This window comes from Varanus komodoensis, unplaced genomic scaffold (assembly GCF_004798865.1).
Source record: "Varanus komodoensis strain SLA01 unplaced genomic scaffold, ASM479886v1 scaffold20_1, whole genome shotgun sequence".
Lineage (NCBI taxonomy): Eukaryota > Metazoa > Chordata > Lepidosauria > Squamata > Varanidae > Varanus > Varanus komodoensis.
In genome coordinates this window covers 9214219-9237921 of record NW_025335587.1, presented here as the reverse complement: position 1 = coordinate 9237921, position 23703 = coordinate 9214219, and the positions used below count along the sequence as shown (strand labels likewise).

General features: G+C 42.8%; 1 protein-coding gene across 1 annotated transcript in view; it reads left to right on the top strand.

Moving 5' to 3' along the window:
- The first annotated feature begins 18582 nt into the window (after nt 1-18582).
- The window catches only part of KANK4 (KN motif and ankyrin repeat domains 4), a 47820-nt gene continuing 42699 nt past the window's right edge, over nt 18583-23703 (top strand). Inside the window, exon 1 of the mRNA XM_044430500.1 lies at nt 18583-18717. The gene's annotated coding sequence lies outside the window, so the exon portion shown is untranslated. The remainder of the gene's footprint in view (nt 18718-23703) is intronic.

Genomic DNA, 23703 nt, shown 5'->3' with positions numbered 1-23703 from the left:
CTTGAGAATCACCTGCAAACTGCTTCATGTTTGGATTTCCCACAGAGAATGTAGACAGAAATTGCTGGGAAAGGCAGCAAGTCCTGGTATATGTGCAGTGAAAAGGGGCTTGGATGAGTAAATTCAAACTGGTCCTAATGCTATAAACTTTATAACTGTGGTCTGCAAAAATAACTGCTCTTGGAAAACCTAAAACATCCAATATATGTTGCCAAAAATAACCATATGGAGCATTTGAAAGGAACAGCTTTCTGGGAGGCAAAATTTGCAAGGACCTGGAGGGAGTCTCCATTACAAAGCCTCACCCCTGCAGGAAAGTCTCTTGCAACCTTTCCTTGTTTCTGTGCTACATAAACCATGGAAACTCCAGCCAATTTATAATCCTGCTTCAGCCCCAGGTTATTTCAGCATTAGATCTATAAATCTAATAGGTTTCCTGCATTGTCCAAATTATGGTGTGAGTTTTGTGGGCATTGTGCAAATTGTACACATACCATATGTTGTGTGTTTATTGACCTCCCTTTAGAGGCCTCAGCACTAGGTAGAGACCTCACAGCTGGAAAGAGTGCAAAAATCTCTGATTTTCTTGAACTGCCTGGAGTGACAAAATCCATTTGTTCCTGGCAGAGTTGGAGAACTGTTGGTCAGACACCTTCTGATAGTGTTCCTAGAGCTCCACTAATATGGGATGTTTTGCTTCATAAAACAGGTTAGCAATTATAGCAAAAGACCTAACTATAAAGTGCTGAGCATGGGACTGAACATACTGACCAGCTTGGGATCATAGCAACCCCACAGAAAATTTCTCAAACTTGATACTAGGGCCAGTGCTGTGGGTGGTGGTGGTGGGGCATTCAGAGTAAAGTAGAGGTACTTTCCAGTCTTGTACTAAAAAGGGAAATTCAGAGACTTATTTTCTCATATCTTAGACTTGGCCTGACATCTTCCTTGCAAGTGCATAATGGCTCACTTAGGCTCAAAACCTATACACACTTACATGAGCTTAAGTCCTATCTAGCTCACTGGTACTTACTTCTGAGTAGATAATTTCAGGATTGCTCTGTGAATGGTAGCAGATATCCAAAGAACCTCTGAGGGTCCCTCCCCCCTCTTTATCCTACTGTCATATCACAAAATGCAAGTCCTCTCACTTTGAGAAGCAGAACTCTGTGCAGCATTAGGAGAGGCTGCAAGAAAAGAAATATGTGTAAAGGCATCCTGACTGATGAGATTGACTTTGGATCCTATCCATTGCCTCTTGACATTTTGCTCTCTCCTTTGCTCAGTGAACTAGGACTCTAGAGTGGGATTCTGCATCCAGATACATCTGGAGTTCCTTATCCTGATAGCCAAGGAATGCACCAACAGCAAGGCTCTTTACAAGGCTGTTAATCTCTGTGTCTACTTTTGATTTTATCAGAAAATTGAGATCCAAGCTCTGCACAAGAGTTTTTCCTTTCCCACTTGCCCTCTGCATAGTCTCTCGGTGGCGTTGTAGCAGAGCTAAATAGCACAAATACACAAGAGTACAAAATGTGTCCTTCTGTGTTTAAAATTAAATGCTGCATTTTCTGTGCAATAAAATGAACTCTTCTTTTAAAAAATTGGTTAAAGAAGTACAACTGGAAAGTCATCTAATGAACCTGTAAACAACTGTAAGGACTCATGAGTGCATAATAAATGCACCATCTAGAACAGTGGTTTTCCACCTTTCCCCAGCTGGGGACCAGTGAAAACAGGAAAACCACCTTGGAGACCACTGAGGCAGAAACAAAAAGCACCACAGACATCATACAGTATGCTGTGTATTAGTTTTCAAGCACAATACCAAAAGAAAAAGAAAATTCTCCCAAACAATCAGCAACTGAGTAACAAAAAATACCAACAAAGGAACAAAATACCAAAATCAGCGTAGTGTGGCTCCCAGCCGGCTCCCACCAAGCTGTCTCTCCCCTCCCCAGTGCCCTGGTGGCACCAGTGCACTCCCCGCAAAAGTGATGCCAACCGAGGAAGAGCTGGTGGAGCACAGCCAGCCCCTGCACCGTTCTGCAGCAAGCAGGATGTGACCCACCCCATGAACCAGCAGAAAATCTCCCATGGACCAATTCTAGTCTACAAGACCAGTGCTTGAAAACCGCTGATCTAGAAAAGCTTGCTGTTAAGGAATCTGGCCTCCACTCCCTCACTGGGGATTATGGTACTGTCAATGGACTGTCAGAGGGAGTAAGCCTATGTAATTCACAAGCCCCGATGCTTCCCCTTTGTGGAAGCACTTAGCAGCAGGTTTATCAGTTTACCACTTTTATCTTTCATGTATACAACTCCCTTAATCAGTGAACCTTTATTCACAAGCCCTACACCAGGTCACTATATTCCCCTCAGGTATCCTGCTTACTCCTCACCTGGGACTAATGGAAGATGCTGAGCCCCTTATGCTTTGGCTCCCCTTTCCAGTCCCTCAGGGAGTCCAGCAGTTGCCAGAGGCTCTCGCCTCCCACTCAAGGCTTTAGGCTCAACAGCCTTGAGTAATGGCCTGGAATCCTGCTATTCCCTCACTGACACCTTCTTTCTCCTACAAGATCCCTACCAAAGCTGTGTGTGTTCCTTTGCTTGCTTATCCACTCTCATACCAAGCCTTATCAGTCATCAAAGTAAATTTGTTTCTACAGGTGGAAACAAATGAAATGTTTAGCTGCTTGCTTATTTTATAACAGAATTTTTCTAGGGTGAGGGAGCTTTTCTACACAGCATCCCTTCCAGGCCCTCCTACCAATTCTGCTTCTGTCCCTAGCTGGTTCTTCTGCCATTCTCAAACCAGACTGAAAGTTAACTGCCTCTCAAGTGCTCTGCTTCTGGCCTATATTCTCAGCCCTCTGCTTGGCTCTGGACCCTCAGGAAGAGAGATGCAAAACACCAGCTGCCCACCATGCAAACCAATTCACTTTTTCTATATTATGTCATTATGTCAATTTTTAAAACTAACATTTGTACCTTTCTTTAACATCTATATCTTTCCAAGTTTATTTAACCTAAGCTAAAAATATATATAATTGCATGCCAGTGCTGCCAACAGGTTTCCATTTATTTATAATATGTCTAAACCAATTGAGAAGGTGGATCAAGCAGGGATGGGCAATTGTGGCTTTCCAGATGTTATTGGGTGGCAATTTCTATCATCTCTAGTCAACACAGACAATGGGAGTTCCATCCCAACAACTTCTGGATGGCCATAAGTTGCCCCCCTTTGGATAGAGAACCCCCATACACATACACCCCAATAATCCAAACAATTTCCATAAACCCCGTAAAGTTCTTCACCAAAAGGATGTGCCTGGCAACCTTGTCTTGATGGGACTATCAAAGGACATCAGTGTTCTTTGTATCTATCATAAGATTTTCCTAAAGGGATGATAGTCAGGACTTTGCAGAAGCTTCTTAATTGTAGTTCTCATTGGCTAATGATAATTTCCTCATTGAACATTTTATGAGCAGGAAGTATGGTCTGAAGCCAGTGCTCTGCAAGTTCTGGTAGAGCTGTCAGAAAGAGTGTGCAGGCAGTCTGCAGTTTGAATAGAGAAAGAAATGTGTGGATAGGTCTGAAAAACTGATGCAGGATGAGCTGCTGCACTGCCAGCCAAAAGAGTTTATTTCTTTCCACTGTGCTGCTTACAATATATATTTGTAAACAGAAGAAATAGCACAAAGCAAGAGATCAGCTGAGGCCTGCAGCCATGGGTGAGGAAGCAGGCTTTACAGACTTTTTAAAAACTCAGTTTGTACCCCAGGAAGACCACCATGTGAACCATCAGAGCACTACCATTGGCATGCCTCAAAGGCAGCTTCTGTAGCAGGAGTAATCTAAAAGCCTGTAAGGGGAAAAACCAAGCTTTTTTTGTGGCTCTGGGCACAAGCCTAACTTCAACCCCTGGGAAGATACTGGAGCAAATCATACAAATACCCATCTGTACACACCCTGAAGAAAATGTAGTGATAAAGAGATTTCCTAAGAATAAGTCATTTCAAACTAACCTAATCTCATTCTATGACTGGGTTACCACTCAAATGGACAGAGGAAATGCAGTGAACATAATTTACCTAGATTTTAGCAAAGCCTTTGACAAGGTACCCCAGGGCATCCTAATAAATAAATTAGCAAAATGTGGGCTTGACAGAACTACTATTAGATGGATCCTAAACTGTCTTCAAAATAGGCCACAGAGAGTGATCATCAATGGCAGCTCCTCAACCTGGAAAGCGGTTATGAGTAAGATACCACAGGACTTAGTCCTGGGACCAATACTCTTCAACATCTTCATTAATGATCTTGATGAGGACGTCTAGGAAACCATAACTAAATTTGTGGATGATGCAAAACTGGGTGGAATAGCTAACACCCTGGAAGACAAAAAGAAGATTCAGGGCAGTCTAGACAAGCTTGAATGTTGTGCAAAGAGCAACAGAATGAAATTCAAGAAGGACAAATTCCAAGTTCTCCACCTAGGCAAAACAAACAAAGCAAAACCAAAAAATCCCACAACCCTATGTACAAGATGGGGATACTTGGCTCAACAGTACTGAAAAAGTACTGGTCTATGGACCATCAATCTATCCCAAAGCTCATCAATTTCTCAACCAGGACATCATGCAACACCTTGTCAAGTCCCTGCAGTAATCCAGGTAAACCACATCCATCATGTCTCCTCCATTTAGCCACCTCAAAACCTTGTCAAAGGTTCAAGGTTCTACAAGGTTCATCTGACAGGACCTATTTTTGTGGAAACCGTGTTGCCTAGTTGCCAACCCCCAACCCCCCACCCTGGATCTGTTTAACGTCATCTGGACAAAGCTCACCAGAGCATTCCCAAGGATCCTTTTCTCCACCCTGTTGAGGTGCCTCCTGTCCCTTGCCAGAAGTCCATCAGTAAGGAACCAGTTGCCATGGTCAAGGACTCCAAAGCATTCCTTCTCACACCAGCCTCTCAGCCAGTCATTCATCTCCACAACCCTCCTTTCCTTGGTTGGCCCATGTCCACAGACCAGCAAGAGCGAGGAAAAGGCAACCTGAACCTTTAGTCCCTTGAGTTTCTTGCCCAAAGCCTTGAAGTCCTGAATGATCCCACCCAGTCCCTGCCTGGCTGTGTTGTTTTTCCCCACCAGGATCACCAACTACAGTCCATCAGGTGCAGGCTAGACACAAGCAAGAACTTGTCAGAGCAATACAGCAGGGGAACCAGTTGCCAGGAGAGGTTGTGTGCTTTTCCACACTAGAGACGTTCAAGAAGAAGCTAGAAGGTTATTTGAATGTGATAGTGTAACTGGTGTCCTGCACCAGCAAGGGGTTGGCCCACTCCAACCATACTATTCTATGATGTTGTGCACCCTCTGAATGCAGGGGTTTCACATTGCCCAGAGCAGAGCAAGAGGAACAGCACAGGTGATCTTTGCCTCTCTGGCCTTCCACTGTGTATACTTTGCTAGATGTCAGTGGGATCCCTGCCAGCACTTCAGAAGGGGAAGGAAGGAGGCTGGCAGAGACTCAGGATCACTTGCATCCTGCCTCCTCTGGCCTCCTTCCCTCCTCACTTGCTGGATGCCCCCCCACCACACACTTCTGATCTCAGAGACCAGCTGGCACAATGATTTCTGGGTCAGCTGCAAGGGGTTGGGAGGGGCCTCAGGTCTCCAATTTCCCCTTTGTGGAGTCAGATCCCTGCCTCCAGCCTTGGAAGGTGCCCCCCCCCCCCGGAAAGTAAACAGAAAGTAGGATTCCTAGCTGATATTATTGCAGAAATTACCTCTAGACCAGAAGCAAAGTTAACTGACTCTGAAATCCACAAGTCAGTTTGGGCCAGTACAGCAATCCACGCTGGGCAATGCCTAAATTTGGAAAAAGCAAGAGGAAGGTTTCGAATGATTGCGGTCCTGAAATACGAAGATGTACACAAGGCAAGGCAGAGAAACTGATCAATGAGACACAATTTGACAGGAATTTCCTGGTCTTATTCATGAAAATGTGCCTAAACTAGTAAAAACCAGCACTGACAAATTGAAACACAGATCATCTCAGCAATACTGCTGGATGAGCACAAATCTTTTGTTCACATATTTTGAACACAGTATGTTACAGTGCAGCTGGAGGCCTCATATTTGAGATTGGTTAGAATTCCTTAAATAGAACAAGAAGAAATTAGTTAGGTCAGTAGGGGAGGAAAGGTTTTGTGAAGAAAGTTACATCTAAAAAACTGGAACAGAACTGGCCTTTTGATAAGAGCCAAGAGAAGAACTCAGTTGAAAAATGGGCAAAGTACTTTGGTGGTGGTCCTTCTGCTTTTCAGAATTTATCTTTATTACTTCTGTGCAGTGGAGGCAGGAGCCATTGCATCAAAATTGTAATACTTAGGAATGAGTGTCTGGTAAATTTGGACATTTAGGAGCAGCAAGGGGTACAAGAAAAACAATCTGCTTGCTGAGTACACAGTTAGAAAAGCAGGTGAATAGTTTCCCCTGAGTCCTTGCCCTTCATTTTAATGGAACTCCATCCATCTTTTTATTTATTTGTAATATTTATATACTGCCTTTGCTCCAAAGGATGTGGAGCAAGTTTTGACCACACTGATTTCTGAAAATGTCACATAATGATAGTTGGAGACTAGACCCTAAAAAATGAAGGATTCCTTTGGATGGTTCCCTGAACACTCAGTTGCCTACAGAGTTGGAATCTGACACCAGTGCTTCACGAGCAGTCTGTGAGGGCAATGAAAGCCGGCTTGCATTTTGAATTTCAAGGAGAGACAGATGGAGTGGCAGCTTTGGAGGGGTCAGCAGCAGCTGCTGCCTCTGTTGTCTGGGAATCATGCAAGAGAGCAGCTGTGCTGCCTGGAGAAGGAGCACCTGTTTGTCATCACTGTGTTCTGTTTGTGTATCTATAAGTGGAACAAATATTACAAAGACACTATTTATTTCCAGTGGTCTCTCATCCAAGGGCAACTGAATCCTGTAGCACTGCCCAGGAATTTCTGGCTCTTCACAGAAGTAGAAGGAGCAAAGGCTATTTCTCCTCCAATCGATTTTATTATCCCACTTATGTGATGTTGTCCATATATTCTGTCAGCTGTTACTTTTATAGACTTGTGTTTATTTGATTGCATTGTGGCCTCCTACTAATGTGGTTTTTTTAATAAGTAAAGATGGTAAATGTTATGTTTCATTGAGCAAAGCACTGGTGGCCAGCCATGACTATTAACATGGCTCTGACATGTGTCTTACAGAAATGAGTAAAACTGAAGTGAACATTTAAAACTGATTCATGTAGGTATCAACTCAACTTTCCATCTCAATTTTAAAAAGTTGAATTTAAGGGAAAATATAGATGCAGGCTTGAGTGAACCTGGCACTCTGAAGATCTGAATCATTTTCTATGCAACTCATTGGCATGAATGGGGCATGCATGAAGTCTGAAGACTGATCTTAGGACAACAATCCACCCACACATCTCTATGTGGTCTCTTCCAGCAGAGGCAGACAAAAATGTATGGCAAATTTGGACTTTTTTGGCAGAATGCTTGGGCAAATAGCTGCCACTGGTGATCCTTATAGGAGCTGCAGTCTCAAGAATCCAGGGACAGGGTGCAAAGGGCTTGAAGCTCTGAGCCAGTGAACTTTGCAAACTTTCCCACTCTCTTAGTCTAGTGGGGGTTGTACAGCCACACAGAGGTAACGCGACTGCTGGACCCTGTACAATCTCAACATCAGGCATGTGTAGCATTTTCAGTAGCCAGAGGGGTGAGTTGGCAGCAGAAAACCCTCTGATACTGCACAGTGCAGAAAAGTGTGCAAACTTGAGAAAGTTTAATCGTAAGGAAAAATCCACTGTTTTCCTTGAATGTTATTTCCTAGTAAATATGTTTGTTTACAGTCCCTAATGTGTAATCATAATTGCATTTACTTAGAAGTAAGTTCTACTGAAATCAGTAGGTCTTACATCCAAATAAATGCATTTAGGATCCAGGTGCATGTTTTGAACGGCACAGTCATAGGCTAATTTCAATACATGCTCCTCATAAAACAGATGTTTCTTATGAAGAAAAATATCATTCAGTCTATCTGCGGTGAAAAATGTTGGACTATAATTTCTTGGAAGCTTCTATCAATTGTGATGTCTGCTACAATGTATCACTTAATTTTCATTCTGTTTTTACAGTGGAAATATGCAGTCTTGATAAAAATTGCCACACAGAGTACAGGATTCCAGAATGAAAATAATTCATGAAATGGAAAGTGGAGCATAAACAAATGCAATTGAAATTGCTTGGAGGGAAAAATAAACCCTTTTGCCCCAAAAGAAACATTTCTAAAACTAGACTTGAATCGTTTAATGTAAGGTGATCCCACTAGAGTTATGCTAGAGTTTGGGGTTGAGATATTTCAAATCTAGCAAAGAACACTTCCAGAAAAGAATTCCAGAGTTACCTATACAACATTCCTCTGAGTGCATTGCACTGCTTGTATTTTCCTTAATGTTTATGCTTGCAAGCTACAATGGTCTATAAGCTAAGCAACTAAATCCAGGCATATTTGTCATGAAGTTCTCAGAAAGAACGTTGCATTGTTTCAAAAGCCATGCATAAGCAGCAAGAGGAAGAAAATAAACATTTTAGTCACAAGGCTTGCAAGCTATCCCATTGTTACACTAACAATTGGAATATGGATTTCTGCATGTTGAAAGGCCATATAGTATATCCCCTACCAAACACTTAAAGACACTTATGCAATACAGCCCATCAAAGTGTGTGGATGTGTCAAGGAAAGGAACCTACAGGTCAGCTAGTACCAGATGATTCAGGTAACGAAGCTCAAACTACTTGCTACTAAACAATTAAAACCCTCCTGTTTTTATCATACAACCTACTTGTTTTAAAAGTCTTTCCTAATCCTAATTATGATAAAGAGAACCATCCCATTTCAGTACCATTTTAGCTTTGTTTGCCCTTCCTTGAGTTAAATGAATTAAAAGCATGACTTTTAAAGCAAAGTGGGTCAGGTTGTTTCTGACTGCATTCTTGTTAGACATATGCATTGCTTATTTTTCTCTATGGCTCATAGAGAAAAATCATTGTATACTAAAACATTATTATTTGCTTATAAACTACCTAAAAAGTTTAAAGCACTGCACAGGTATTGGAAGATAAGGCAGCCCTGTCCAAAGGCTCAGAATCCAAGAGATGAAACAGGAAGCAAGGAAAGGAAAGCTAGCACTGGGGCCAGGTTGGTCTTAGTTCTAATAGGAGTTCTTTCTGGAAGGGAAGAGCAAAGTACGATCTCTGCAGCCGCTCCTTCTGTGGCTGGTGTGAAAAGCCAGAATAGTACACCCCGCACAGGCAGGGCTGCAGATTTCAGTGGCCCTTTGTCTGGATGAGTGGAGCTAATTTGTTATCTTGGCTTTAACAGGATTAACAATCAGTGGTCAAGTGCTTCCCAATCTGCTGTCAAATCTGCTAGAAGTGTACGGAGAAACAGCCATGGACACACTGAGTTGTTTTCAATGCATAAGAATGAGCGCTGCGTATCTGCCAATTTGTTCCAAACTCAGAAAAAAATAAGCTTCTTTATACTGCCCCGAGGCTTCGGCAAGGGGCTGCATAGAAATGTTATAATAATAATAATAATAATAAATACTGATTCAGTATTCAATAATAAATACTGGCCCATTTATTAGGGGAAGTTGGTGCCTCTGATGTCAGAGGGGCTCCTTAGTCATTGCAGATTTTCTCCTGAGCTTGCTTAACAACGATTTGTGGTGCTGAACTCCACCTATGGAATGCACTCCCCAGAGAGGTCCGCCTGGCGCCGTCGTTATTTGTTTTTCGGCGCCAGGCTAAGACCTTCTTATTTAAAACTTATTTTAAGTGTTAATTTATTATGAAGGATTTTAAAAAATTTTTAAGCTGAGATGCACTGGGTTTTAATATTTTTAGTGTAAAAATTTTTATATGATTTTGTTTGTTTTAGTTTTTGTTGTGAGCCACCCCGAGGCTTTGTTGCAATGTTTGAAATAAATAAATAAAATCCATGTTCACTACCATTGAGGCTCTGCACATCCTGAGGGGTGCTGTAGAGTTCCGGTGTACAATCTTCTGGCCAGCCATTGCTCTCTGAGTCTCTTCATTCCTCAGTGGTAGCATTTTCAAATTTCAGATCTCACCTCAGGAGTACAACCACAGAACACTCTGTGATCTCTGTCTAACTTCCATGATCTCTGTCTAACTTCCTTGTCTAAACCAAACAGAAAGCAAAAGAAGTCAACATCTTGTACAGCTGCAACACCCTGGAAACCCAATATTGACTGGGTTCACATAACATGCTAGCATGTTGTGAGAATGCACTATGGTTTATTTCAGGAGGCTTAAAAGCTCAGCTGATGGGCTTATAAGTCACCCTCAAAGAACTATGGCTTGCTGTAGGGTTTGTAAGCCACCCATAGACTTAAACGGTAATCCAACAAGTCATTTGGTCAGAGTTGCACAAGAACTTCACTTCTCATGCCAAGTGTCTCTAGGCAAGGGCCTATGACAGCCATCCCAAAGTGCCCAAGTGGCTCTTGGCTACAGCTGTCAAGGTGAAAAGAAGTTCAGCAGAAGACTGAGTCTGGAGGCCAAGAGCTTGTGGAAGTAAAGGGGTCCATGTAGGACAAATAATACAAAAAGTGGCTAGAGACTAAGGGAATGGAGGAATTCTGAACAGTAGAGGCCATGTTCTGGTTAAAAAGTAACCACCCTATCTGATAATGTAGGCTATTGCAGTGAAGCTAAGAAGTTAAGTGGTTATGGAACCCTATAAGTGGAAGTACCCACCATGCACCCCTAAGCACCTTGTAAGCAATGTGCAAAGGGATGCAGCTGCCACCTCCTAGAGGAGCCAGAATCTCCAAATTCTCAGTTTTCTTTCTTTTCTTTTTTTAAGCAAGTCTCCAGCTCTTGTAGAACCCAGAGCACCAAAGCAAAATGTGCAACTGCTATCCTGCCTATTTTTGTCAGAAATTAGCTTTCTCCTGCCTTTCAATGTTTTACCCAATGAATAAAGTCATAGCAATAGTTAACCCACCCACTACAGAGGTATGTTAACACTGTTCGGTTTGTTAAAATATTGGATTATGTTATGCATACCTGTTATAGTGCCATGCAGTTACAATTTAGAGGGTGGCTGAGGACTGGGGAAAGATCTTGGGAGAGGCTTTCTCACCCCCCCCCCAACCCCCCAGAAGAATTTTTGAAGATGCCCATGCTCCTAACATAACATATTCATTGTTTAGAAACTGAATAAAAATGCTTCTCTGGTTGTTCACAAATGGATACATAGGTAGACTGTTTTCCAACATAGAACCATTATTTTAAAAAACTGCAAGCAAGTAAAGGTAGCTATGGGGAAATTCTTCCAAGATCTTTCCCCAGTTCTCAGCCATCCTTAGTATGTTTTAATCCCAGACTCAGCCACACTGTTGGTTGCCTCTTTCCCCACAGAAGCTAGAACACAAACTGCTTTCTGCCCTGAGCAATTGAAAATCCCAAGACATTGCACCAATTATCCACTATAACTCACCACTATAAGCACAATATAAGAACAATTTAGAAGCAATTTCCTGCTTTGGGAACTGGTTGTATCCATAACATTCTCATAAAAAAAAAGCTTTGGGACAATCTATGGCCACTTTGCCTGAGGGATCATGGATAATGGGGATTCTCTTGTACTCTGACCCTGTGCCACTGGCATGTAAAGCACCTCACTGGCTGAGAAAATGACTTTGGGGAAAGGGAAAGGGGGCATCAAGGTGAGCAGGCACAGAAGGAAAGCAGAAGCTTGCATACAAGTTATCCCAAGCCTCTTTCAGACTTCTCCCTCCCTCCTGAAGCAGCATCACTGGATGGGCTGAAAGGCCAATCTAGTCAAGTCTGCAGGGTGAGAGGATGAGGAGTGGAAGGTCGCCTCTGTGACTCCGCCTGTTCTGCATTGCATGATGAGAAGCCTCCAAATAAAGTATCATAAGGGTACGATCCTATCCACTGAGCCCTTACCAATCGATATTAGACAGACACTCCACAGTTTGACATTCAGAGCCTTCTTGAAATTCATCTGTTTGGAGAGGCTTTCCTTCTAAAGTCTGACCCAGCAAGCTAATTGTAGCACACAACAGTGTGCATTTTTATTGCTGATCGTCTTGTCTTGTTTTTATGGCTCTGTTTATGGTTGTTTTATGCCATTGTGTTTTATGTTCATTGCTTTGATAGTTTTGTGGACAACGATATGTAAACCTTAATAATAATATAAATAAATGGAAGGATGAGAATTGATAGGCAGTTACTTAACAGTAAAGAATAAGACTAGTAAAATTGTATTTTAGAGCTCATGCTATGTAGTGCTTAGAGCATTGGACTGGGATTTAGCCATGAACTTAGCTCTTGGCCATGGAGCTTACTGTGTGACTGGGCCAGTCAATGCCTCTCAGCATAGCCCACCTCATAAGGTCGTTGTGAGAGTAACACGAAGAAGCAGTTTCTGTAAGCCACCTTGAATTTCTTGCAGAATGGAGAAAAGCAGGATATAAATGTAATGATGATGACAATTATAGCATTTGGGGCATGCACAAGGAGACATACAATAATTGAATTCAATCTGATCAAAATTGACAATGATTTCTGTAATGGACTGACCACATCTTATGTTCATATACTGACGTATGCTATAGAAGACTCACTCATAGGAGGTCTGTGGCTCAACATCAGGCAACTGAATGCTAAAGATTCTGGGTTCAAGGCCTAGTCTCTCCAGGTATGACTAGGAAAGCACCCTCCTTGATAGCCTGGGCTAGATGGGACAACACTGGCCTAGACTGACCAGAGGTCTCAGTATAAGTGCTTGTTTCTTTGTTATGGCTGTGTTACAAATAAAAAGATTTTTAAAACAAGGCAGTCTCCTGTGTTTCCATGGCCAATAATAAAGAACTTTCGGGTTTACAGCGTGTTGATGTATAGTGGGTGGGTGACATGCTCAAATGCTCTAATAGATATACTTTGGTCAATAAAAAGGCTCAGGAAAGACAATTCTGAGAACATATTTTTTCATATATTGTAACTCTATTAAAAAGATTTTTTAAGAAAACAGTAGGCAAGGCAGAGAAGCAATTTTATATATTTGCCATACAAACAACCCTTGAAAAGTTATGTTTAAAGATCAGCTGCATGTCAGGGCCTGCACCCTACTGTAAATGCTTCTTGAATAAGATCAGATTTTCCTAAGGACCCTGCATATTAACCAGTTTTTTCTTAGCCGTTCATAAGAGACGCGATGGGGAAGCCCCTGCACTACCATCAACTTCTTTCCTGCTAATTTTTCCCTCCTCTGTTCCTCAGAATAGTGTGGGAAGTTGGAAAAGAGACTAGCTAAAGGCATTTTCTGTATGCACCTTCTCAAAGGTTTGTGGGGCACCAACAGTTTTCTGAAAAGGCACAAGGAGTTCATTCAGTGACTGAAGGCCCATCCTAGGCATGTTTAATTACACAGCTGACTAGGGACTTAGAACCCATTTTGTATATCTAATCATTGATAGGATTGTGTCCCTAACATCATTTCAGTCTTGTTTTGTTTTTAATTTTGCTTGTTTCACTTGCGCTTAAACTCTTAAGGGAGCAATCCCATTGCAATCTTTATAAGCATCTGAACCTGGAGGCTTAGGGGCCTCATATGTGGATAGTGAGGAGGATGGGACTTGTTTTCATCTCTCCATCCTCCCACCCTGCATTTGTTGCAAGATGGGCTTCTTCACTCAACTAGCAGAGCCATCTTGCAGGGGCAGGGGAGTCAGGAAAGGCTTCAGGATACCCCCTAACCAGTCTCCCCTCCTCTGTGCCTACCAAAACACCCCCTTTTACCCCCCCCCCAAGGTTGCTTTCCCAGACTCAGAAGCCAGCATGGGCTCCCACTCTGAAGTCAAAGCTCAGGCCCTGACCTTGGCACTGGGAAACCAAAGTCTTAAAATGCTGCCTAATTTATATCAGTCAGCGTAGGCCTAGTGTTTGGAGCAGTAGCGTATTTGGTTAGTTAGAATGCTGGCTTTGGGTTTTTTATGTGGAGGAATAAAAGAGAGGAGAGGAGAGGAGAGGCTGTGCCAGGCATAATGAAGTGTGATATATTTCTATATGAGACTCACATATAGTGAACGGCCAGTTATAAGTTACACGCACACATTTGTTACCAATCACTACCTTCTTCTTTAATACAGAAAGCATTCCAAAAACTTCACCTCTGACTTTTTTATCCTTTACATTTGGGGACTTCCAGACAAGGGTATTATTATGCAATTGCACTGTGCCCCTCATGGAATTTTACAGAGCATCTAGACATGTTTTCTTCAATGTGTCAGTCTGTGTTTCTCCAGCACTTCTTCCAGCTTTTTCATTACAGAAGTGACCATTCAAAAGAAATGACAGAATAGCTGCACGGTGTCTTTTGACTGGTGATTCTATGAATCTTCTCTGGTAAGTTCTCCTATTAGAATAAAAGATTTATACATGCAATATCATAAACCTATTCTAAATTCATAATTTTAAATTCAATTTATTATCTTTGAACAACTACAATGTTACTTTAACTATTAGAACAACACAATCTTAATAATGAGAGCTCCAAAATATGAAAAGTACAATATAGAAAAACAATCCTGAATATTGTGAGGATAAGATTGGGTGGGGGAGGGAGGAAATTATATAAAGCACCTTGAGGTCCTTGATAGAAAAAAAAGTAGGATATAGATATAATAAATAAATATCAACATTGTATGCAACTTCCCATAATCCACTTAAAGGCTGTATTAAATCAAATTTGGATGTCTGCTCTTTTCCATCTTTCAGGCTTACAGTATCACTTAAGTGTTATTTGCCAGACATTATTTATTCACACATTATAAGCTGGAATGTTAGGATTTGGGTAATTCTTACCAATTACAAGCTTAGGAGCACTTAAGAAATTAGGGTCTGCTGCATGATTTAAATATGTTTAAATATATAAGTTCTAACGGCATTATTTTAGGTTCCAATGAGAACATCATATCCAACAATTCTTTGGTTAGTTCTTTTAATCTGAATTCAAAATGCTTTAATGCTAGGACTAAACCACAGTATGTGCATCTGGTCTGCTACTAATAATCCCCATTTCCAAAACATCTGTGTGCATTATAAATATCTTTTCATTTTTTAGTACTAAATACAAGCAATATTAGGGATGCAGATGGCGCAGTGGTTTAAACTACTGAGCTGCTGTGCTGAGTGATCGAAGGTCGCAGGATTGAATCTGCACAACAGGGTGAGTTCCAGTTGCTCCGTCCCAGCTCCTGCCAACCTTGCAGTTCGAAAGTATGCAAATGCAAGTAGATAAAAAGGTACCACTTCAGTGGGAAGGCAACAGCATTCCATGCACCTCGGTGTTTAGTCATGCCAGCCACATGACCACAGAGACTGTCTGCAGAAAAACGTTGGCTCCCTTGGCTAGGAAACGGAGATGAGCACCGCCCCCTAGAGTCAGCCATGACTGGACTTGACGTCAAGGGGAAACCTTTACCTTTATCTTTACCTTTACAAGCAATATTAATTTGTTTAAAAATTCCTTCAAAATACCACACAGTTTTCCTGAAAAAGCTAATTTGCATTCATTCTTATTAATTTGTCATACAACTCATCTTCTCATAATGAATGTTTTAATATAGATCCATAGCAGATACATTTTTGATAGGAAACTCTTAGAATATGCAGCTGTCATTAATCATTTTTAGACGGTGTACAGTGAGTTATGAGAAGTCATCCCAGAATGATGCATCTGGGAACATATGACAAGAAAGAGGAAGGGCCCTTGCTTTACTTTCTTTCATGTCACGGTTTCTTGGACATATCACACCCTAGCATGGGTATGGGAAAGTTCCAGAATATGCATTTGGGAAGTGCAACACCTTCACGCACTTTGGGGGTTAGCCCTAACTATCTTTTCCACTAATGTTCGCAATTGCTGTGGCCTGGGATTTCTAATTTACTTAAATAATGGTCATCAGAGATTTGGGGTTCCAGTCCAAGTCTTTGTCCCTCTTTTAAAGTGAACTGCTAGGATTGACACTCCACTGCTTTGCTGAAGGAGAAGCCTCCAAGAGCTGCACATCGTTTTAGAAAATGACTTTTGTTGCCTTATGGAGCCAAGCCACACTGTGACAACAAATGGGTGCAGTGACTTAACAGCACATTTCTAGAGCAGGAAAGAAAATGTTATTTTTAGCTATAAATAGTTTATTGCTGGGAAACAAGTTGGGAGGGATCAGTGTTCCCTGTGCAGGACATGGTGCTTTTAGCACTGGAGCAGCACAGTGCCTGTTCCACTAGAGGGGAAAGATTGATGAGTGGGACTTGGTGTATCTGGGAACCTGATCTTACATTAATGAGAGCACCACTCTGCGACTGCCAAGTGCCTCCTGTCGAGGAGGAGCTGACAGAAGGCCAGGTGGCGGAGCAGAGCGCATTCCAAACAGGCCGATTTGCATTGTTAGAACAATGCAAACCTGAATGATCTTATGCTTAGTCAGGCTGGAGGGTTTGCTTCGTTTTGTGCATGTACGCCTGTGTGAAGATGGAAAAGTCTTGACTCGTTCACTCATTGAATTAAATGTATACATATAGGCAATTGCTGCTGGAGTACTAAGATATAACTGTTTAAATCAGGTGCTGTGGAAAGAAGCCCTCATCTTTTCCGCAATTCATAACCCATCCAGACTTGCCACATGTCTGTGTTTGGCAATAAACATTCAAACTTGGGCAATACTTCCATCTATTAGAGTCTATTGGCTAGTGTCAAGGCAGAGGACGGGAGTCTACAAATGTCTGTAAAATCTAATGTACAAGGACGCTGCCACCACGACCAACATTTGTATTAGCTCCTTTTCAGGAAGGGCAGCAGCTCAATGGAAGAGCACCAGTTTCACACACAGAACATCTAAATCTATGCAAGTGATGGCATCCTTTGAAAGAGACCATTCTTGGACATGCATTGTATTCAGACTGCTACTACCTTTGTTCCTCCATTGTGTTCATTTAAAAAATCATCGCCACATTATTCAGAGAAGACTATCAGCATGAGAGAAGGGTGTTAAGCCATTATGCAGGGATGGGGCTCCTACAGCCAGGGGGCCACAGGCAAGCCCACACCTAGTTCCATGCCAGCCTTGGCTCACCTTTCAAATCCTGCTCTCTTTTTGTTCTGAATGGGCTATTACTGGAGTTTGAATGTAAATGTTCCCCACAGTATGCAGTACACAGAAAATTTTCTGTGCATTACACAACTCTGGAGACTCATCTCTTCTGATGGAAGCAGTCTTGCACAAGCTGAGAACCAAGTCCAGGTTGTCCAGGTCTTCTAGCCCTGCTTGTAGAACTGTGAAGTAGTCCATGGATACAATGGACAATGCATGTCAATCCATTGTGACAACCTGGCAATAAGTCACAATGGATTGGCTGCTGTGTAGATAGCAGACATCAGGCTTACTGTGGGTTGTCCTCCCTTCCTTTCCTCCTGATGCTCCTGTAGTATCCCAGGTGACACTACAGGACCAACTTGTCTCGTTCTTCCTGCCATGACTGCAAGCTGTTCTTGGCTTTCAGCAGCTTTTTGGTCCTCCTTGTCACTCTTGCCAAGTTTTCCCACGTAATCAGCTAGCTATTAAACTCAGCTCATTTTAAAATGGCTAAACAGGGCTCAACAGGCCTTCCCATGGTGAAGGTCACCTGTACCTGTTAAGAACCATGGGAGGCCCTGTCAAGGAACCCCTTTTAAAGGAAGATGACATTTTTGAAAGTTAACAGTCAAAGGTTAGTACCTTCAAAAAGGGGGCGGCTCGCATTTTTCCCTTGTTCCCAAATATTGTACGTCAAATCTCAGGAGATTACCTTGGCCTTATAGGTAAATCGAAGTATCTAGATCAGGAATGCTGGCTCTCTCTCAGCCACAGGGTGGAATTCCATTCTGGAGAACCTCTGGGGGACTACCTGCTGGTCACTACTCCAGTGGCTGGTCAGGTAGAAGGCAAAAGAGGAAGCCAAAGTGGTCCAGTGACTCTCCTGCAGCCTCACACATCTATCAGGGGAGTTCTTGAGAGGCTCAAATGGGTGCACTTGGAGGAAGGGTGAGATAGAAATGCCGTGAGGAATGGAGTGGGAAAAACGACGAATGAGGAGACCATTCTGAGGAAGTTGCAAACTTCACTGGGAAGTAACAAGTTTCACTGGTTTCCCTGGGCCAAGCTTACCTCCACATGCATATACATAGTGTCTGCGCCCATGAATGCGATTCATACATACTTCAAGTGTTACTCTCGAATGTAATCACAAGCATTCATGGCTCTCTGCCCGCCAGCTGGAGCAACCGAGGGGAGGGGAGGGGGAGGCTCTTTTTCCTTTTTTTGCAACGCCGGAGCATTGTGGGCCGACTTTCCCCCTGCAGCGAGGGAGCGAGGAGGCTCCTCAACTCTGCCGAGCGAGCGAGCGACGCCCACTCCTCAAGCCTTTCGCCGGACTCCGGAGCGCGGCGGCCGCAGGAGGAGAGCCGCAGCCCCGCCGCCAGGCGCCGCGGCGGGACGCGGCAGCCAGGGAGGCTTGATGGGCTCGCTCCAGCCGCAGCCGCAGCCGCGGGCCCCAGGTAAAGAAACTTGCCTGCTTTATGTTGCCTTCGCCGCCGCCGCTGGACCTGGAAGCCAGGCGACGTGCTCTGCTGCGTCGCCTTGGGATTCATGGCGAATCAATGGGACCTCGATCGCCATTCCCTGGGCTGGCTCTCCAGAGGATCGGGGGCGGGCGGGGAGGGATGCTCCTTGATCACTTAGGACTGGGAGTGACCCGGTAGCAGGGATGCGGATGGGAAGCAGAGGGGAAGATTCAGAAGTGGGTGGTAGAAGTGGCGGAGGGAGGGGCGGACGATCCCGATGGCGGGACTGAATCTGCGCAGACACGGAACGCGGCTCCGAACCGATTTAGTCGGGAAACGCGAACTAAGCAGCCTTTCTAGTAAAGGAGGCATCATGACGATGGTTACGGCGGCTCTGTCTCTTCTCCCGGGGCAGACAGCGCCTTGGTAGCTAGGTGCCTGCTTGCCTGCCCGCCCGCCCGGGGAGGCTGCCCCCTACAGGATTCTGTGCGAAGGGAATCTGCTCCTGCCCTCCGAGAAACCAAGGACAGGAGGAAGCCGAACCCTCTCCAAACGCGTCTTTATGCCTCTGCGACGGGAAGCCGGTCATAGCTGTCACTTGCCCAGCGCAGCGCCCCTCTAGTCGTCAAGCTCACTTCGGCGGTCCACTAAATTTGCTGCTGGAAGTCGCCTGTCCAGCCCGCTTGGCACGGCTCGTTAGTTTGAGCTGGTCGGCAGCGACTCAGATCGGTGACCTGTGAAACGGTAAGGCAGGAGGAGAGAGTGCCCCAGAACTTGTACAGAGTGCCTTTACTCTTTGCGAGCCCTGTTGAAGATTTGCATCTTAAAGCTGCCCGATTGTCCGGGTGGGGGAGGGGAGTATGGCAGGTTCCGCTGGATTTTTTTACACATGTGTAAAAGGGACACAGACACTTTGCCCAGGCAATTCTGCGTTGGGAAATCGCTGTGGGCAGGAGCTGAAAGAGCACTGGATGCAGCTGTTTCGAGGGATTTGAGTTTACAGCTCATGATTTCATTTCTGGTATCTCAGGGGCTATTTGCAATTAACGTTCCCTTACCGAAATTGCTCCGTTTCCTGCATTAACAATGCATTTTAATAAATAGTTCTGGAATAGATCATTGGCCACAATCTGGGATAGTAAACTCCTAGGCAGAGCTTCAGCTGAAGGTCAGGCACTGCTCCTAGACTCCCCAGTTCAACCTACCCCTGGGTTGGCTAGTTGCTTTATTTGACTATGTTCCTATAAAGAGCAGGCAGATGCAAAGGGGCACTCACAATCCCCTTTCTGCTCATTTTGATTCTTCTGCTGAAAACCAAAGAATTGCTTTCCTTTATCCAGGGGTAAGCAGTCCAAGTGCACTCTCGACACTTTAGCACATGGCTCCCACAGTTCCTGAGTACTGGCCATGCTGGTTGGAGTTTATGGGACTGGAACCCAGAACATCTGGATTGCCAACCAGTGCTTTAATCCAATATATTCAGATATAGTGGGAGTGATCATAACAAGTTTTATTGATTATAAGTGACTACTTCACAGCATCTCACAATTCTCTACCCTCATAATGGACAGAGAATCTGGGGGACCACTTTATACAATTTATCCAATGGGCAGATAAATTCTCCAAAGTTTTTCATGTAAGAGGTTCACATTTAGGATCTTTCCAACCCTGCTAAGGTGTGCTTGTTGGTTAGTTTTGCTGCTACTGCATGAGGTGACAACAGTTTCACAGCCTGCCACCACTTTTCATCCACCATAATGCCCTGGAATGAACACCATTCTGTACATTATGATGGAGAGAAAGGTAATCTCCAGGGGTGGGGGGATGCTGGCAATATTTGGAAAAATTCCACAAAATGCCCTCTTTTTAAGAATAATCTCAGATATTTTCTTAGAGAAATCCCTTGTGATAAATTTCAGCTCAGCTCCAGATTGGATAACAAAGTTGGCACAATTTTAAGGAATAAAATAGGACAAGGGGAAGAGATGTTCTGAAATACAGCGCTGCAGCATAGCTCTATTTTCCCACTTCTTATTCTTTTGAAGAGCTGCATGAAGTATCATGCAGTTACATATTTTACCTGCCATGATGTATTTTTGTGTCTTGTCAGTGACAACATAGAAACTGTCCAGCAGGTGTCCATGAAAGTCACACAACAGCTCAAAGCATCAGTGGTGGTCATAGGAGGGAAAAATCACATCCACCGTAATCTTGTTTCTCCTGCTTATGTTAGTGGACAGGCAAACCAGGCATGGATAGTTGAATATGACACACAAACCCTGGATTATAGTTTCCTGAATCCTAGTTTTAAAATGGCTTATAATCTTGGTTTGTTTGGCCATAATAAACCATGATCCAGGTTAGTTGCCATGCTAAGCTTTCCATATCTGGTTTATTTTCCCTTAATGTAGGAGGAGGTACATCAGGTTTTCAGATGCCTGCAGGCACTCATTTTTTATTTTATTCATTGTTTTAAGAAACATACAATAGGGACTTGACTTGCTTCTCCCAAAATACAGCATTCCAAGGTGATTACCTTAGAGTCTTAATCTGAACTGAAATTGGAATTCCCATTTTTGGTTCTGAGGAAAATACTGTTGGACAGGCAGAGTCAGAGAAGGCTGGATGTAACCTGATCAGTCCTGCAGTTGGACATCAGATCAAATGAGCAAAGAGTCATTCTAGTCATTTGAGGGAGCAGTCGAACCCTCTGGTTGGTTCACAATGGAGATGAGAGATTCCTTTAGAATCAACTTCTTAGCAGGAGTGGCATTTCTGTAATTAGCTGGCTTCCCAATCTCTGCAATACTCCTGTCCCACAAGGCTGTTGCAGCTGGCCTACTTTAAAATAATACAGACTGGAGTTAGAAGCCGCTGGCTTGGAAGGAGAAAGTTCAGGAAGACTTGCTGCCAATACATACATGGATTTGTATGCAATGCATACAATGTTCTAGCAATTACACACAGGCTTCAACTAAAGCACAACAGATAGCTAAATACCAGACCAATGCTGTGGATCCCAGACAGCATCTAGGGGACCATATGATTCTTCAGATTCCTGGATCCAAGATCAGAAAATAATTCTGACTTCAGACCTGGGGAACCACACTGAGGTCACCCCATCTAGGACAGCTTCTTCTCCCAGGTGTAAGAACAACCTGGAGGAAAGTAGAAAGAAGGTGGGAGAGGGAAGAAAACTGGGGTTACTGGAAAATATATCCTAGCAATTTTCTGGCCTCCTTTGCTCCCAATTTGAAATGCCAGAGATAAACAGCACAGCAAATCCTTTTACCCTTCAAGGTGTTAATTTAAAAGAGCGTGTACATCAGTGCATATTTAAGACTGTTCTGTTTTTTTTTTAAAAATCTGAGCAATAATCTCCTTTCCAAAAGAAGTAACTACTGAATATTGCCAAAACGTATATTTAAAAGAAGCAATATTGCACTACCAGCAATTAACTGAATTATTAAAGACATTGTTTTATTAAAGAGATTTTGCAGTGTCCAGCAGACACACAACCAAGGTTTTTGCAGAATAAGAAACAGTCTAAGATCCATAGGTGGATTGGGAAGATGCCAAAGCACTGATCCACTGCTTAGACATTTTTTTTGGTGGTGCCTGCAGCACTTTCTTAAATTCCAAATGTGCCCATAGGACCAAAGGTTTAGGGATCCCCTGAGTTAAGTGGTAGTGAATGAGCTGCTTCTACCAGAACAAAGATGGTTTGCATTATGGTTTAATGAGCCAGGATTCCTAGCTTAAGGTAACATGTCAACCTAGCCAATATGGTCCCCACAGTAACAGCTCTATGTCATTTCCTTCTCATGCCTTTCAGTAACATTTAGTTATAAACAACTGATGATACTGCATGAGTGCATTTCAGTTTCTTTTTTTAAAATAATTTTTATTATTTTTTCTAGAAACTAACATTAAAAACATCAATCATTTAAGATATCAAACATACTGGGTCAGCATCTCACTCTTTTTAAAATTCCTTAACCATATTCAAGTCTACGCATAGTCCCGTTTCTCTAGCCAATAGTAAAAGAAGTTCCAAAATTGATAGAAATATGTATCCTCCTTCTCCTTCAGAGACAAGGTCAATCTGTCCATTTCTGTGCAGTCCAAAATCTTTTTTAAGATCAGTTCTTCAGTAGGTGGCTCTTCACTCCTCCAATGTTGGGCAAATACAATCCTCGCCGCGAGTGCATTTCAGTTTCTGTAGAAAATGACAAGCAATGAATTACTGAGGTGGGGGCTCTTAAAGGTTGATACACAATGAATTTTGCAATATAGGATATTTTGGAAATAAGGAAAGGGTAGGTGGTACCACTGGTTTTGATGGCAGCAATGCATTGCCAGTAATGTGATCTGCCTGGGATGACCGGAATATAATGACCTGGTTTGAAAAGTGTTGAGAACAAATATTGATTGGGCCCAATGAGAAGCAATGCTTGGAGGTTGGGAGAACAAACATGAGAATGGTATGTAGAGCTATTAAGAGAGGGCTGCCTTCTGTAAAATCCAAACTCTCAACACACCATTTTTTGAAACAATACCACTGGATTGAGACTTATTCATGCTTAGAATAGTTTTATGGAAATGAATGAAACTTGAGTCCCATTGATTTCACTGGGTCTGCTCTGAGTTTGTCTAAGACACAGTCCAATACATAGTTCACAGTATGAACAGTGCAGTATGAAATCTACATGGATATGTATGAATAAAGAGTACTGTTTTCATTGTCCTTTTTTGCTCTAATGTTTCAAATAATGTAATATTTAAAAGAAGAACAATCATTTTAAATCGTAAGCTATATTACATTTGCCTGCTTTCTCTTCCTTGTTTATGAGAAAAGTAGTCTGGCTAGATTTAAATAATAATAATAATAATAATAATTATTATTATTATTATTATTATAACATTTCTATGCCGCCCCTTGCCGAAGCCTCGGGGTGGCTTACAACACAATAAGATACA